Source organism: Cyanistes caeruleus, chromosome Z (assembly GCF_971803275.1).
Source record: "Cyanistes caeruleus chromosome Z, bCyaCae1.hap1.1, whole genome shotgun sequence".
NCBI lineage: Eukaryota > Metazoa > Chordata > Aves > Passeriformes > Paridae > Cyanistes > Cyanistes caeruleus.
In genome coordinates this window covers 68,188,497-68,202,570 of record NC_141732.1, presented here as the reverse complement: position 1 = coordinate 68,202,570, position 14,074 = coordinate 68,188,497, and the positions used below count along the sequence as shown (strand labels likewise).

Here is a 14,074-nt window from a genome sequence, read left to right as displayed (position 1 = left end):
AACTGCTTGTTCTGAAACAAGCTTCTAGTGAGTCTATTCAATGGAGTTTTCTGTATGCTCCTGTTTCTTTCTGCCAATGCATTTAAACTGAAACCATTCTCCTGGCCTCGCCTCCCTTTGCACAAATACATGCATTTTTCATACTGTACAATAGTCTTGCAAGAAATTTGTCAGGGAAAGAAAAAAGAAGGCTGGTAGAAAAGTCCTATTCAAAAATTGAAAAAATATCTACAAAAAAATATGGAAATGAAAAGTAGATGTTGCATTAAGCTAAAAAATTCACATTGTGCCTTCTGTTCTAGTAAAATTCTGTCTGAGTTTACTGGATGTCAGCTCCCACCACAGGGCTGAAGATTAAGTGGGATTAAGGGTATTGAGGAATTGTGATGGCAAGTGAAATGAATCCAAGAGTGAAGTAACCCATGATCCTGAATGCTGTAATAACATCTTCCCACCTTCTACGTTGTAGAACATTTTGAATTGCAAACCTTAGTTTTTTGACCTGAGTCCTGAGTGATGCCTTTTATTTGTCAAATGTCATCATTTGTACTGGGGGATAGCTTGAAAATGGAAAAGGGAAAGAGTCACATATCACCCAGAGGGTCTCATTATCTGATGTTCCTTGGACAGACACAGTAAGCTGCTGCTTGCTACATGTTATTTCCTGAAATCCTTCTGCAAGGAGAAGTCATCTCCCTGGAATTAAGTCATCATAGCTGAATCTCAGCTAGTGTAAACTCTGTGCACTCTCTGCCCAAATTCCTGGCAGGGGTGACAGGACATCTGTTGGCCCAGCACTCGGCAGGAACAAAAGCTGGCATAGATTTCCCATGCAGCAAAGGTCACACAAGTTCTTTTCCTCCATCACAAGGACCTAAATAATATTTACTTCCTTTTCCTTAGGAAGAAATATCAAACCTGAGTGCACTAAATGCATTTAATGCTGTCTGAGGCACAGCAGCAATCCACAATCACTGCAAAGCTCTGAAGATCAGCTGTAAAAACGCTGGTGCTCATGCTAGTGCTTCTCCATGGTTCTACCTGTTACAAACACTGCCACAAGAGCCAGGCACATTTGCTCCCAGCAATGTTCAGTAGGAGCCAATCTTTAATTCATAGCTCTCTGAGAATGAGTGACAGGAAGATCTGAAGCTCTCTTCAGGCAGACAGCTGAACAATTCTTCAGTAGGTTTTTTAGGATTGTAGAATGAGGGTATATGAATAGTCTTCTATTCATTTTTAAATTAAATTTCTCTCTTTAATTAACATTTTTTTTCATTGTTGTTTTCTGTTTGGAGCCCAAACACAAGAGAAGATGAAGGGATTGCAGACAGGAATGAAGCACCATAGTTCTTGTCTCTTAAAACAACATTCAAAAGCACTAATGAAATTAACGTATTTTTACTTATATGTATGCTGTCAAGGTTGTGTCCAAAATGCACAGAGGAGATGGTAAGGCATGAAAAGACTTGTTCAAACTTGCAAATATTACTGGAAAAATTACAGGTAGAGCCACATCTCCAGTGTCATTCTGATGCATTAACTAGGAAAGAACACAGCTTCCCTTTTAACTTACATTTTGTAAATTCTCTTTTTATGTCAACAAACAGTAAATAACACATTGCTCACAGTAAATTATAAGCTACAAATGTATATTATATACATATAATATATGTATATAATATATGCATATATTAATTTGTGCAAATAAAGTGCACAAAGGACATTAAATATGTTGCGCTGTTTAGTTCAGCACTTCTAGGAAGCAGAAACTGGTTTGCAGAAAAGCCAGATGAGCAAAAAGTCTGTAGGTGAACTGAGCTGCTTTGCAAAAAGTGAAACCTCTCTGACCTCTCCCTAAAGGCACTTACTTATCTCACTGCTATATTTCATTCACCTCTACTTTCAAGTGTATCCATAACTTGCATTAGAAGTTTTGACCCAAGCTCTAAAGAGATAGATTCAGATTTGGAAGTGTGTCATACCACCTTCCTGCATACTACACTGCAATTTCTTGATTCTTGTAATGTTTAAATTTTTCATGGCATTTTCCTCACTTTAAAAATTATGTCAACAATAGAAAAATTAAATTACAAATTTTAGGGTTTTTTTCTTTTTTGTTTTTTTTCTTTTTTTTTTATAATATTAAAAAATACCACATTGCAGTTTCAGCTAAAGCCTTTACTGGTAAGGATTGGTCATGCCTGATGTTTCTGATTAACACCATTCTTTCCTTGAAAAAAATTTACTACTTTTTTTTTTTTTTTCTTGTGAAAATTCATAAAATCCTTAAATCAACATGTACAACATGGATTTGATTTGCACTGTTTTGCTACCAAGATTGGCAAGCAGCTCTAATAATGTAGTCAAAGGCTGTAATGATGAAAGTTTTCTTTCAACTACCAGCATAGCAAGTATACCTATATGGGAAATATTTTCTTTGTCAGAGTTACAGAACTCTCAACACAAAAACCACCAAAAATTTTCATCTCTATTTGTAAAATACTCCAAATTGTACTCTAAAACTGTAATCTAAGGTAGTTCAAAATAAAACCCTAAAAGTAAACGTAGGAGTTGAGGATGGAAATCATAACTTCCAGAACTAGGCAGTATCACATAGCTTTCTGGAAAAGATCCCCAAATAATGAGACTTGTGTTGTACAAGATTCAAACGACACAGGAAAACAGACATACACTTTCATGAGAATGAGACAAATTGGCATTAACCATAAACAATGTGGATAAACAGAGCCTCTCAACCACATAAACTCAGAATGGAGAAATTTTGTAAGACCTTTACTTACCAGAAACTGCAATCTCCCCTGCACCTTTAAATTAATATTATTGCAAAATATAGAGTCACTCCATACAAGTTCTCTGTTTGTTTTAAATTCTGTTCTTACAATTTAGGTATTCTAATTTTCTATTTTACACCCATTTTAAAATTCAGCAGTAATTTCAATAGATACTTCTTATTCAAAACTATGTAGTGACACAATGTAAAAATATAAAGTTGTCATCATTTCCCTCTGAAAAAACCAGCACAATTTTTTGTTGTTGTTGTTTCTTGGGTTTTTTTAAAGCTTAACATTTCCTCTCAACTGAAATAAGGAAATGTACTGAACACAAACCAGTATTTTCTGGAGACACAGATAGTTTAAATAAAATAAGTCATTAATCAAAATCACCTTTCTTTCAGAAACAACACCCTGCACAAAATACTCAACCCACCTCAAAGTTAGTTAGTAAATGTGTGCTGGGTAACTTGACACCTTGAGGAATCTGAACCTCTTGTGAGATATGAAGTGTGGCAGGACTTTGGAAACTCCAGCTCTTTCAGGAAGTGCTCAGCTCCCACCTAAATAATTTTTTAGATCATTTAACTTAGTGGTTTTGTTTTGGGGCTTGATTGGTTTGTTTCTTTTAAGGGAGAATATTCTGGAGATAAGTAGACAAATAACACTAGAAGTTGTCTGAAAATTCTCTGTAGCTGCGGATTCTGTAATATTTAGGCATTTAGACATTTATCCCACAAACTTTTATGATTTTAAGCAAAATTTTCTTACCTGTGTGAACCAACTGATGACAGCAGCCCTACAGACATCAGGGATCAGGGCCCAGCACTGAAATTTGCTATCTTCACTGTGACCCCAAATGTAAAATAAATATTCATAGAATCATAGAATTGTTTGGATTGGAAGGAACCTTAAAGATCATCCAGTTCCAAGCCTCTCCCCACACTCAGGGACACCAGATGGGGTTACTCAGAGCCCCATCCATCCTGGCACTGACCTCTGCCAGTGATGGTGTATCCAGGAGCTCCCTGGGTAACTTATGCCAGTGTCCCACCACCCTCTGAGTAACAATTTTTTTCCCAATAGGTAATCTAAACCTGCCATCCTTCAGTTTAAAGCCATTCCCCTTCATCTGTCACTACATGCCCTTATAAAATGTCCCTGTCCAGATTTACTGTAAGTACTCTTTATGTAGTGGAAGGTCTCTACATACTCTAAGGTACTCAAAGCTTTGTCTTCTCCTGGCTGATGGAACCTCTCAGCTGGAACTCTATAAAAGAGGTGTTCCAGCCCTGTGACCAACTTAGCAGCCTCTTCTGGTCTTGTTCCAGCATCTCCATGTCCCTCTTGTGCTGGGGATCCCAGAGCTGCTATTGTGCAACATCAAGTATAGCCCAAATGGGATTATATATGTTTTGTTTTAATTTTTTTTGTCTGATTCCAGTAGGAATAAATCTGGGCCTTAAAAGCTAAACCAAAAAGATTAAAGAAATTGCATTACACAAAGCTGAAGTAAACACAGTGGTAATTTTGATAGTGTTATCAGCATTCCAAAAACTGAAGTGCACTCAGCTCCCTAGAGAAAATATCCAGAATGTCTCATTTAGAGTTGCTAAGCAAGGAAAGCTACTGCCAAAATACACAGTTAATTATTGCCATATGTTTTAGAAAATTTTGAGGTTATTTATTTGTTTGTTTGTTTATCTACTGTGATCTTTTTATTCTGTTTCTCTATTTTATACAACTGTACATTACTTCTATGTGAAAAATAAAAGAAGTGAGTACTTGTTCATGGGACATCAGAGTCTCAGTCTATCATGATGTGTTCTTGAACAATATTTATTGAAGTTATTTATTAATACATGAAATAACCTGTCCTGCAACTCTAAATATTTTCTGCAAGGGTATTGTTGCATTGAGATATTTTTAAAAAATCATTGGAGAATTTTAGGAGACATAGATACATTGAAAAGAGGATCTGATTCCTCCCTAGCATCCATCAACAACATTTAACCCAGAAACATCAAAAGGGACAGATTTCAGTGAATGTGACCTTTTGTGCATACAAAGAGATTTCACATGGATACACATGTCTATGGACCTACCTTCTATCAGAAGTATAGTGAAATACTTAAATGTTTGCAATTAACATGGCAATTTGAGTTTCAGACACACTGTTTGCAACACTTACATTAAATGTCGGTTACTGTCTATCAATATCTTCAAATGAGTTCCACCACACAGTTTGCCGGATATTTGGGGGAAGTCACGCCAGAAAATAAGGAGAAGTCACACATAAATTTTCTGTGTGAAACAAAGTTTAAAAGAGGAAACTGGCAGAGTACCTCCATACTGGAATCTCATTGTGGAGTACATGAGCAAGATACTCTTCCTTGAAGTCGTGTGAACACTTCTAAAATTAATGGACAACTTTGAAGCTATGAAGATTCATACTGAATCTAAACCTCCACTGCTCTCTGTAGTTCTATTTTTAACTTTTGTTTGAAGCCTATTTGTTTAAAGTCTTGAATTTAGTTTAGATAATCCACAGGCTTTGGGATATTTCAGGCACAAAACTGCAACCAGGCCTTAGTTGCCATTATTTAATTTTGCAGTTCTGTGGATGTCCTTGGCGGTAGGACTTGACCACCTACCTATAAGTGAAACCCTGAGATAATCTGCTTGACACATAAATGCCCCCAAATAATTCCCAAATACAGATCAAGACTCAGGCCATTGCATGCTCTAGGCATGCTGCACATGGACAATATGGTTTTGAAGGGCTGAATTCTGTGAACATGGGCCTGTGTTTTGGCCAAGCCCTAATGACAGAAGGAAACATTTATCTAGTGACAATCTCTGCTTGCTACTTCAGACTGACTTTGAACCCCCTTTAATTTCTGGCAAATATTTATGTAAGTCATCCTATCTCAATGCTAGGAAATGTGGTAATTTAACAATATAAAGGCAGAATTTATATACCTATAAAGATACCATGGGTTAGCTGGCATATAAAACAGACTAACTTTGTGAAAAATACCATTGAGAACACGGGAAAATGAACGACAAACTAGGTCCACTAAATTACCTTCTCAGATTATGTTACAGTCTTGTTATTTGATACATAGAATTGGCCAAAACATGTCTCTGGAGCAAAATTTCTAAGAAGCAAAGCAGAAAAAGTTCTTCACTGGAACTATTTATTCTCCTGTAGACAAGTTCAATGTGTCTGGAAATGGCAATAAATCATATTATTGTTGTAAAGTGCTGAAAAAAGTTCTAGTGCAAGCAAAAGCATATCCATACCCGTGGCTTTCAGCGTGTTCCTGCTCTCTCCCCAGAACCTGTCATTTCAATGAGATCACATTTGAAATTCTCTGCAATAAACAGTTTAATGGTTACAGGGTCCAGCCAGTTCACAAAGAGGCAGAAAGTCAAGAACCAGAATATAGAGCATTCATTACTTTCCTACTCTTTCCCCTGAGGAAAAAAATCTTCCTGTTCTCAACTCTCTTAATTTAAATACCTCAATTCTCAAATATAAATACCTCAATTCTGAAATTTAAATACATTAACACTTATTTGTTTCTGGAATACGTTAATTCCAGTGTTTGAATGATTATAGTGAGAGCCTTGGAGGATTCTCAAATTGAAATAAATTGCTGGGGGGAGTGTGCATGAAGAGATTAAAAAATCCAACATTTTATATTTGTTGTTATATATGACATTTTTATCAACGGAGAGGACTTTCCCCCCAAATTCTTCTTTTTGTCCTAGACACAGCCTGATCATTAGAGCCAGCTGCTGCATCAGAAACCAAAATAAGATGAAAGGCCAACACCTTTCAACCCTCTGAAAAGCCTTTCCCAGGTAGTGCTACAAAGCATAAAACACAGCTCGCAGCTTTCAGCTTCTGACAGGCACAAAGACATATTATTGTTTTATTATTTTTACTGAAAAATGTTACAAGGTGGGAGAGAACAGCTGTGGTGGCTTTAAACTATGGCAGCTGGTAAGTACAAGTCTGGGATTACAAACAAGATTCTAATTGCTAAATACATTTTCCTTGAAAATTTTCACATAAATTAGTTTTATCAGGGGATACAGAAAAAGATCTCATTGGTCCTGATGAAGAGGTCCAAGTGAGTTTTTATAGGAAAAGTTCATGCATAAATTAAAATTAAAAATATTTAAATATTAATTATATATCTATTTTTGTGGAAAATTAGCCCAGTACCAGAACAATTTTACTATGGCTTTTCTAAGCAGTGCTTATGTATGTGTTGCTTTCTAACCTGCATACATGACACAGAGGTTACTACAGATAATATACAATACTATTTGTTCTCTGCTCTCCATACATGCATCTGAATTGCACTGAAATTGAATGATGAAGTTATTGAAAACCCTGGAAAAACTTAGCTGGACTTCATAAAAATATTAACTCACATGCACATTCCCCGTACTTTGCAGTATGGAAGACCTAGTGGAAAAGCAGCAACATGTAGAAGACATTTTACACTCTAAATCCAACCCAGAATATTTTAATAAAAAGTTTTTTATACAACTCTCTTTAACTATGCATTGAAGAGTTGAACACCTGTATTAAATGTTGGAGCTTTTATCTATTTTAACGGTTTTACCAAGCTACTCATAAATAAACGCTTCTAAGAACATTTGAAGTTGTTTGCAGGCTGATACTGACCACGGGCATCATATCAGCATATCAGCAAATTTGGATATCAGCAAATATTTTAAAGGCATTCTCAAAAGGAACAGATGTTTAAGACAGGAAGACAATTAGAAACCAATTTTATAGTAAGTTTTGTAATGTTTCTATATACACAATGAACTGATTGTCCATAAACTTTAAAATACATGAAAAAATAAAGGGTGAAGAATCTAAGCTGAATTTAAGTTTATTATACTATTTGCTTGCTTGTCTTTAACCAACCTTCAGCCCTTGGAAAAAGCTCTTATCCAACCTTCTAGCAACTTGACTTCTTTAATAATCTCTTTAATAATCTATGGCAGAAAACAAAGTGCATCTGTCTCTCTTTTATCTTTTTACTTTACAGCTGCCCTCAGAGAGCTCCAGCAGGCCTGCAAGACAAGAATTCTTCTAGCAGAAGCCGTGCTGATTCCCTTCCAACAGGCCATGTTCACCCATGCACACTGATCACACTTTATTGTGCACTGCAGCATTTAATCAGGTATGGAAATAGGACCCACTGGTCTGTGGTTCCTCAGACTCCTCCAAACCCTTTTCCCAGATGGGATTACACAGCACCCTGCTCTTAAACTGCAGCTATTGGCAGCAGCCTTGGCCAGCTCTTCTGCAGCTTCACATCAGAGTTTATTCAGTGCTGTCAGGAAAACGGCCTCTGGCCAAAGTCTACCTACATTGTCTGATGCTTGCTTTACACTTACCTCAAATTCACCACCTCCTCAGACCCATCTGCTGCACCAAACCTCTGAGGGAAATCTTCCCAGCTATTTCCCACCAGTAAAGACTGTATGCTAGAAAGATATCCAGTAAAAATCCTGTCATAATGGCTGGCAATTTTCCTGTGATTTACTATTTCCCCTCTCAGAATTTCAACTAGAATTTTAATCTGGGCACAAATTTCTATTGTTTCTATAAAGAGAGAAGTATTCCAGGGAATGTATAAGGTTTATTGATGTTCACACCATAGCAATTGATTGTAGAATTTATCCCTTGATATTTTAATAAAAACATTGCATACAATTACAGGTATTTCTACAACAGAAACAAAATATAAGGCACATTTTTATGAAGAAAAAAGTTTGCAAGAATGGACAAGTATTAGTTTTACATTTCCTATTAAAATTAACTAGAATACATATCTGACTCTAGAACTTGTCACACCACATCTTACTATTCCCTATTACTGTTTCCTGGATGATTTCTTTATATTTCAATTGCCAAAGAGTGTATTGCTTCCTAGTCATGCTTTGCCAGGAAAATAAGCATAATAAGACAAAACAGACTAAACAGCTTAGATAATGGGGTGATCTAAAAAGATGCACTTTTATCTCGGATTCACCAAGTGATGACTTTTTCTGGGATTTTCTATTTAAATAGGAAAAAAACTCTCTGAATTGAAGATTATGTCTGAAGGATTTAATGCACTTTTTCTGAAGAGCTCATTTTGATTATGTATTTGCCAAACAAGAGTTTGACCAGATAAACTTCCTCTTTTATGTTATGAAAAAAACCAGAATTTTTATGACAAATATAATGACAGATAAAACTCCTACCCATAATAACTTATTTTATTGATATCCATTTAATGTTATATAAATGCAAATAATCAATGCTTATAGTTTATACCACCTGCAAGACAGGAAAGCCTGGAAAAGTAGGCAGAATAAAATGCATTTTGCAATCTCAAATAGTCATACCTAACTGTCATAATGTTTCTGTACTTTCTATAGTTTGACATTTCTGTACTTCCTATATATTTGACGTTATTTAAATAAATTTAGTGCGTTCAAGCAGAAATTCTTGATTCTTTTTCCAAGTTTAGTGTCACATTTGAATCAACAAATTTATATTTATAGTGACTAATGTACACTAGCTGCTCAAATATGTTTTGAATGGTTGAGTAAATCATTAAGACCCAATGAATGAACTTAACCATTAATTCTTGAAAAAAGCAGAATGTTAATGCTCAGATTTGAAGTCACATTTAGTAGCTAAATATCAGTCTGAACTTCCGTTGGATGAGCTGACAAAGTGAACTTAATACAGCCAAATTAGTAAGAGTTACCAATTTTAGGAATTTAGTCAAAGATTAAGTTTTTGAATCTGAAAACTATGTCTGCATGATATTCTGAGTCTGCACTGTTTTTACAATGCCTAGAGTATCTGGAAATTCATGATCAATACACAAAAAGAATTTTCCTGTTAACAGTCCCAATGGTTCTGTATATATGAACTGAAATAACAGCACCTGGAGATCATAAAATAAAGCATTTTCATTATTTTTTCCTATTATTCCTCACATTCAGTGTAAAGTGAGCCCAAATCTTGGAAAACCAGTACATATTTAAGAAAAGTATTTAAAACTTTCTTAGCTCATGTAATTCTGGAGAGACTGAAAAGGGAAATCTAAAGTTTGAGATATTTTACAGACGTTAGAGAGAGAGAGATAGGCAACCACCAGCCATATGAAGTTCAGCCAGTGGAAGCGCTGGATCCTGCACCTGGGATGGGGCAGCCCTGGCTCTACAGACAGACTGGGGAATGCTGGAGAGCAGTGCCATGGAAAGGGCCCTGGGGTTCTGGGGTTCAAGTTGAACATGAGCCAGCAGTGTCCTGGCAGCCAGGAGGGCCAAGTGTGTCCTGAGGGCATCAGGGACAGCATCACCAGCTGGGCAAGGGAGGGGATTGTCCTGCTCTGCTCTGCTCTGCTCTGCTCTGCTCTGCTCTGCTCTGCTCTGCTCTGCTCTGCTCTGCTCTGCGGTGGCCTCACCTCAAGTCCTGAGGGCAGTTCTGGGTACCACAACATAAAAAAGACATGAAACTATTTGAGAGTGTCCAAAAGAGGGCTGTGAGGATGGTGAAGGGTCTGAAGGGGAAGCCGTGCAAGGAGTAGCTGAGGTCACCTGGTCTGTTCAGCCTGGAGGGGACTGAGGGGAGACCTCACTGCAGTTACAATTTTACCTGTGAGGAAAAGAGGAGGGGCAGGCACAGATCTCTTCTCTCTGGTGACCGGTGACAGGACTCAAGGGAATGGCCTGGAGTTGTGTTAGGGGAGGTTTAGGTGGGGTTTTAGGAAAAGGTTCTTCATCCAAAGGGTGGTTGGGCACTGGAACAGGCTCCCCAAAGAAGTGATCACAGTACCAAGCCTGACAGAGTTCAAGAACTCTTTGTACAATGTTCTCAGGCACATGGATGGGTTCTCAGGGTGTCCTGTCCTTAAACCCTGTCTGGCCAGGAGATGGACTTAATATTCCTTATGGGTGCCTTCCAATTCAGGGTGTTCTGTGATTCTCTGCAGTCTAGATCGTCTGATGCAAAACATGGGAAAAAAAGTAAAACTTAAAAAGAGGCACATTTTCAAAACTTGCTCAGCTTTGTCTACAGTTTCTGCTCTGTAGAAACTCTGAGCGTAGAGTTTAGACTACAAACACGTGCATGTTTTCCATAGCACATCGCCTTCCCAGGGTTACAGGAAAAGGAAAGGCTGAAAAAAGTTTCCAAACTCAGCCCCCTCACTAGCAGAGTGTTTTGAGCAGGAAGGGTGGCATCCAGGAAACTGTCACTCTTACATAAGAAAAAGTAGTGCTTATGGTGATACAAGGGCTAAGTGATACTCCAGACATGTGATTCATGTACCTGAACTGAGAGAAGAATTTTGGTTTTTTCATTTAGACCAAAGCTAAGTGCCATCAAGAATTCCCATAAATTAGTCCTGAAGGGTATATAGGACAGTATATAGGACTGTCTCATATAAGATTATCCTTAGGGATAAACCTTGTTTATGTTTTTTGTCCAAGAACAGATAATAATGAATCACTAGCTGAATATGACTCAACAAAGTACTGCTCTTGCCAAAAAACAGATAAAGCCATACTCAGATGTTTATCCACAAGTATTGCTTTCTGCTTTACTGATCTTTAGTTAGGCCTTTGATGGAATGGTGTATTCTGCTCCCTGAACTGCACTTCCAAAACCGTGAGCTAACTGCCCAGGATACACACGAAAGGGAATAATACCTATAGAAAGAATTCATACCTATAGAAAGAATTAATAGGAGAAAGGACAGGAATGTTTAGCCTGCAGGTAAGAACAATCTTTAAACACATACCAGTTTGCTGCAAAAAGAAAGGGGTTTCAATGGCTAAAATAGATTTTAAAAAATAATTTTTTGACGAGAAAAATTCCTGTTAAATACTGTAAAGTCTTCCTAACACTGGAGAAAATAAAGTATTGCAATAATTTCCATGAGGGAAGATAGACATTTTTGTTGATTACAGCTTTTAAAGCACGTGTTCTTTGGGAACACTAGATAATGTCTCTATGAGATTCCCGTCACATTTTTAATTAGCTCTTGCAAACTATATAATAATTCCTGAGAGAAGGGTTCAAAATTCAAGTTATTTCTCCTTCTTTTCAGCGAAGTGGTACTTGGCTACAAAACAAGAAACCCTTTTGGTCTCTGAATATTGATCTCTTGATGGGCTCTGGATGAGCTGAAATATTCTCACACCCTTCTAAGGGGTAAGAAATTGGGTTTGTCTTTTTCTGCAGAAGAAAAAGTTATAGCATGTCCCACACTATGTAGATGCACTACTTGTAGCCTGATGCAAATAGCTTTAACAGTTTTTCACAAAAGCCATTATCCTAAAGCACCAGTGTGAAGCCAGGCTGTAGCACACTTCCCTGAAGCTCAGCACAATGCTGTCTATTTTAATAACCAGTCTGCAGCAGAGACCATCTCTGTCATGCACAGAGCAGATATCAAATATTTCCTGTTCCTATCAAGGAAAAAAAAATATTAACAAAAAGGAGATCCCTTTTATTCCAGTATCTCAGAGTCTGGTTTTGTGTTGCTTTACATTACAGTCTGGGATGGAAGGTCCCAGGAGTAAGTGTGGGTCAGGAAACAGCATCCCCTTGAACTTTCAGGTAAGTAAAGGGATACCATTATTGCTTCTCTCAGTGGAAAAGGTGCTGCTTTGGTGCTGTAGTGCATAGCCTTCATCCACAGATTCCTCATCCTATCATCCACTTCTGATGAGAAGAAGGGAGCAGCACATGCTGCAGTTGGCCTGACCCTACCACAGGCAAAAATGAGCGGCTGAAATGAGCTAATTACATCCTGGTACCCATACTGAGCATCTTTATAAGATCTGGCACTGTCTAGACTTTATAAGCTTCTCACTCTTAGTCTGTGTCATGCTTAATCAAAGACAAGAAAAATAAAATTTGTAATGTTTTTATTTGATCAACCGTCTTCTGTTTTATAAGCTGTGAGGTTGGTCTCACGTTTCCTCAGATGTGTCATGTTAATTCTTGCCATTCTAGATTGCACAAATCATGGGTTGCTGGATCAGACACAAAGGGAAGTGACTGCCCTAGTTATGTGTAATATCTACATGGTTTTCCAGACATTTAACAGACGGAGAACTTCAGCAACAGTGTAATGCTGCCAAAACCATGGAGAAAAAAACATTACAGAATGCTTTGAGTTTTTCTTTGAATCAGTGATAATTTGAGGGATAATAAAGAAAGCTGGAGACCCTTCAAGTTTTAGCTTTATTTTAACTTCTTCCACTGGAAGGTATTTTCAAAACTGCAGATATAGGGATCAGCTACAATAAAAAACTCTGCAGAGAACCTTGCTGCTTTGCAGATGGCACTCCATCATAAACCCATCCCAGTGTTTATTCTGTACTGCTGTGTATGCTTACATTGCTCTGTAGTCTTGCAAATTTTCTGTAGCACGGTTACATGGTTACTGGGCTCTCTCTGAGAGAATTCAATTGGTTGCTCTCTCCCAGAATAAGCTGGATCTCCAGCTCTGACCAGTCATGAGTTTTGAGCCACATAGTGCAGCTAACTCCCTTTCTGCATCTTGCTGTGTTTCACAGTGTTTTCCTCAAGCAAAGCCATTTTACTTGTCCTCTGTCCTGCTTCTTGGGCATTGCTCCCATGACCAGAAAAATTAGCTTTAGACACAGCCACGTAAAAGGTATTTGCAGGTAACACTATGATAATCAATGCATCCCATATTTAAAGATACAGAACTGGCTTAAAACACAGATAAAAGTCTGAGCCCAGCAGCATTTGTTTACAAAGCTAGTGAGCCCTCAGCCCAACATGGTCTGGTTTATAAACTGGAGAGAGCAACCCTGTCCTTTTCAAAAGATTGAATCAAGTGAATCAGCAGGGCAGGTCATTATGAGATACACAAAGAACATCTTCCAGCTGAGACAAGCAAAGCAGTGACTCAAATACTGCACTCAATAACAGTACCTGTTGCATACAGCAGAATATCTCAGTCTGATACAGCAGGTTCAACAGGATCAATAACAAAAGTAAAAAATAAAAATAATTCCTAATGGATTATGAGAGCTAAACTAGCAGCTCACTAATATGTTCCAGTTATAAATCAGTTTAATAAGGTCACTCTTCCCTACAGTAGACTTGCTAGAAGTGACAAAGTTATGGCATATGAACCATACACGAGTAGAGTCTCTCTGCAGGCAATAGGAGTCCACAAAGGATTCTGAGGCTCAAGCAGCAC

The 14,074-nt window shown here is 37.6% G+C and overlaps 1 long non-coding RNA gene across 1 annotated transcript in view; it reads right to left on the bottom strand.

Annotated features, from left to right (window-relative positions):
- LOC111941514 (uncharacterized) overlaps positions 1-14,074 on the bottom strand; it is an 85,180-nt gene that overhangs the window by 30,151 nt on the left and 40,955 nt on the right. Inside the window, exon 4 of the long non-coding RNA XR_002870076.2 lies at positions 8,226-8,315. This is a non-coding gene — a long non-coding RNA (uncharacterized LOC111941514). The remainder of the gene's footprint in view (positions 1-8,225; positions 8,316-14,074) is intronic.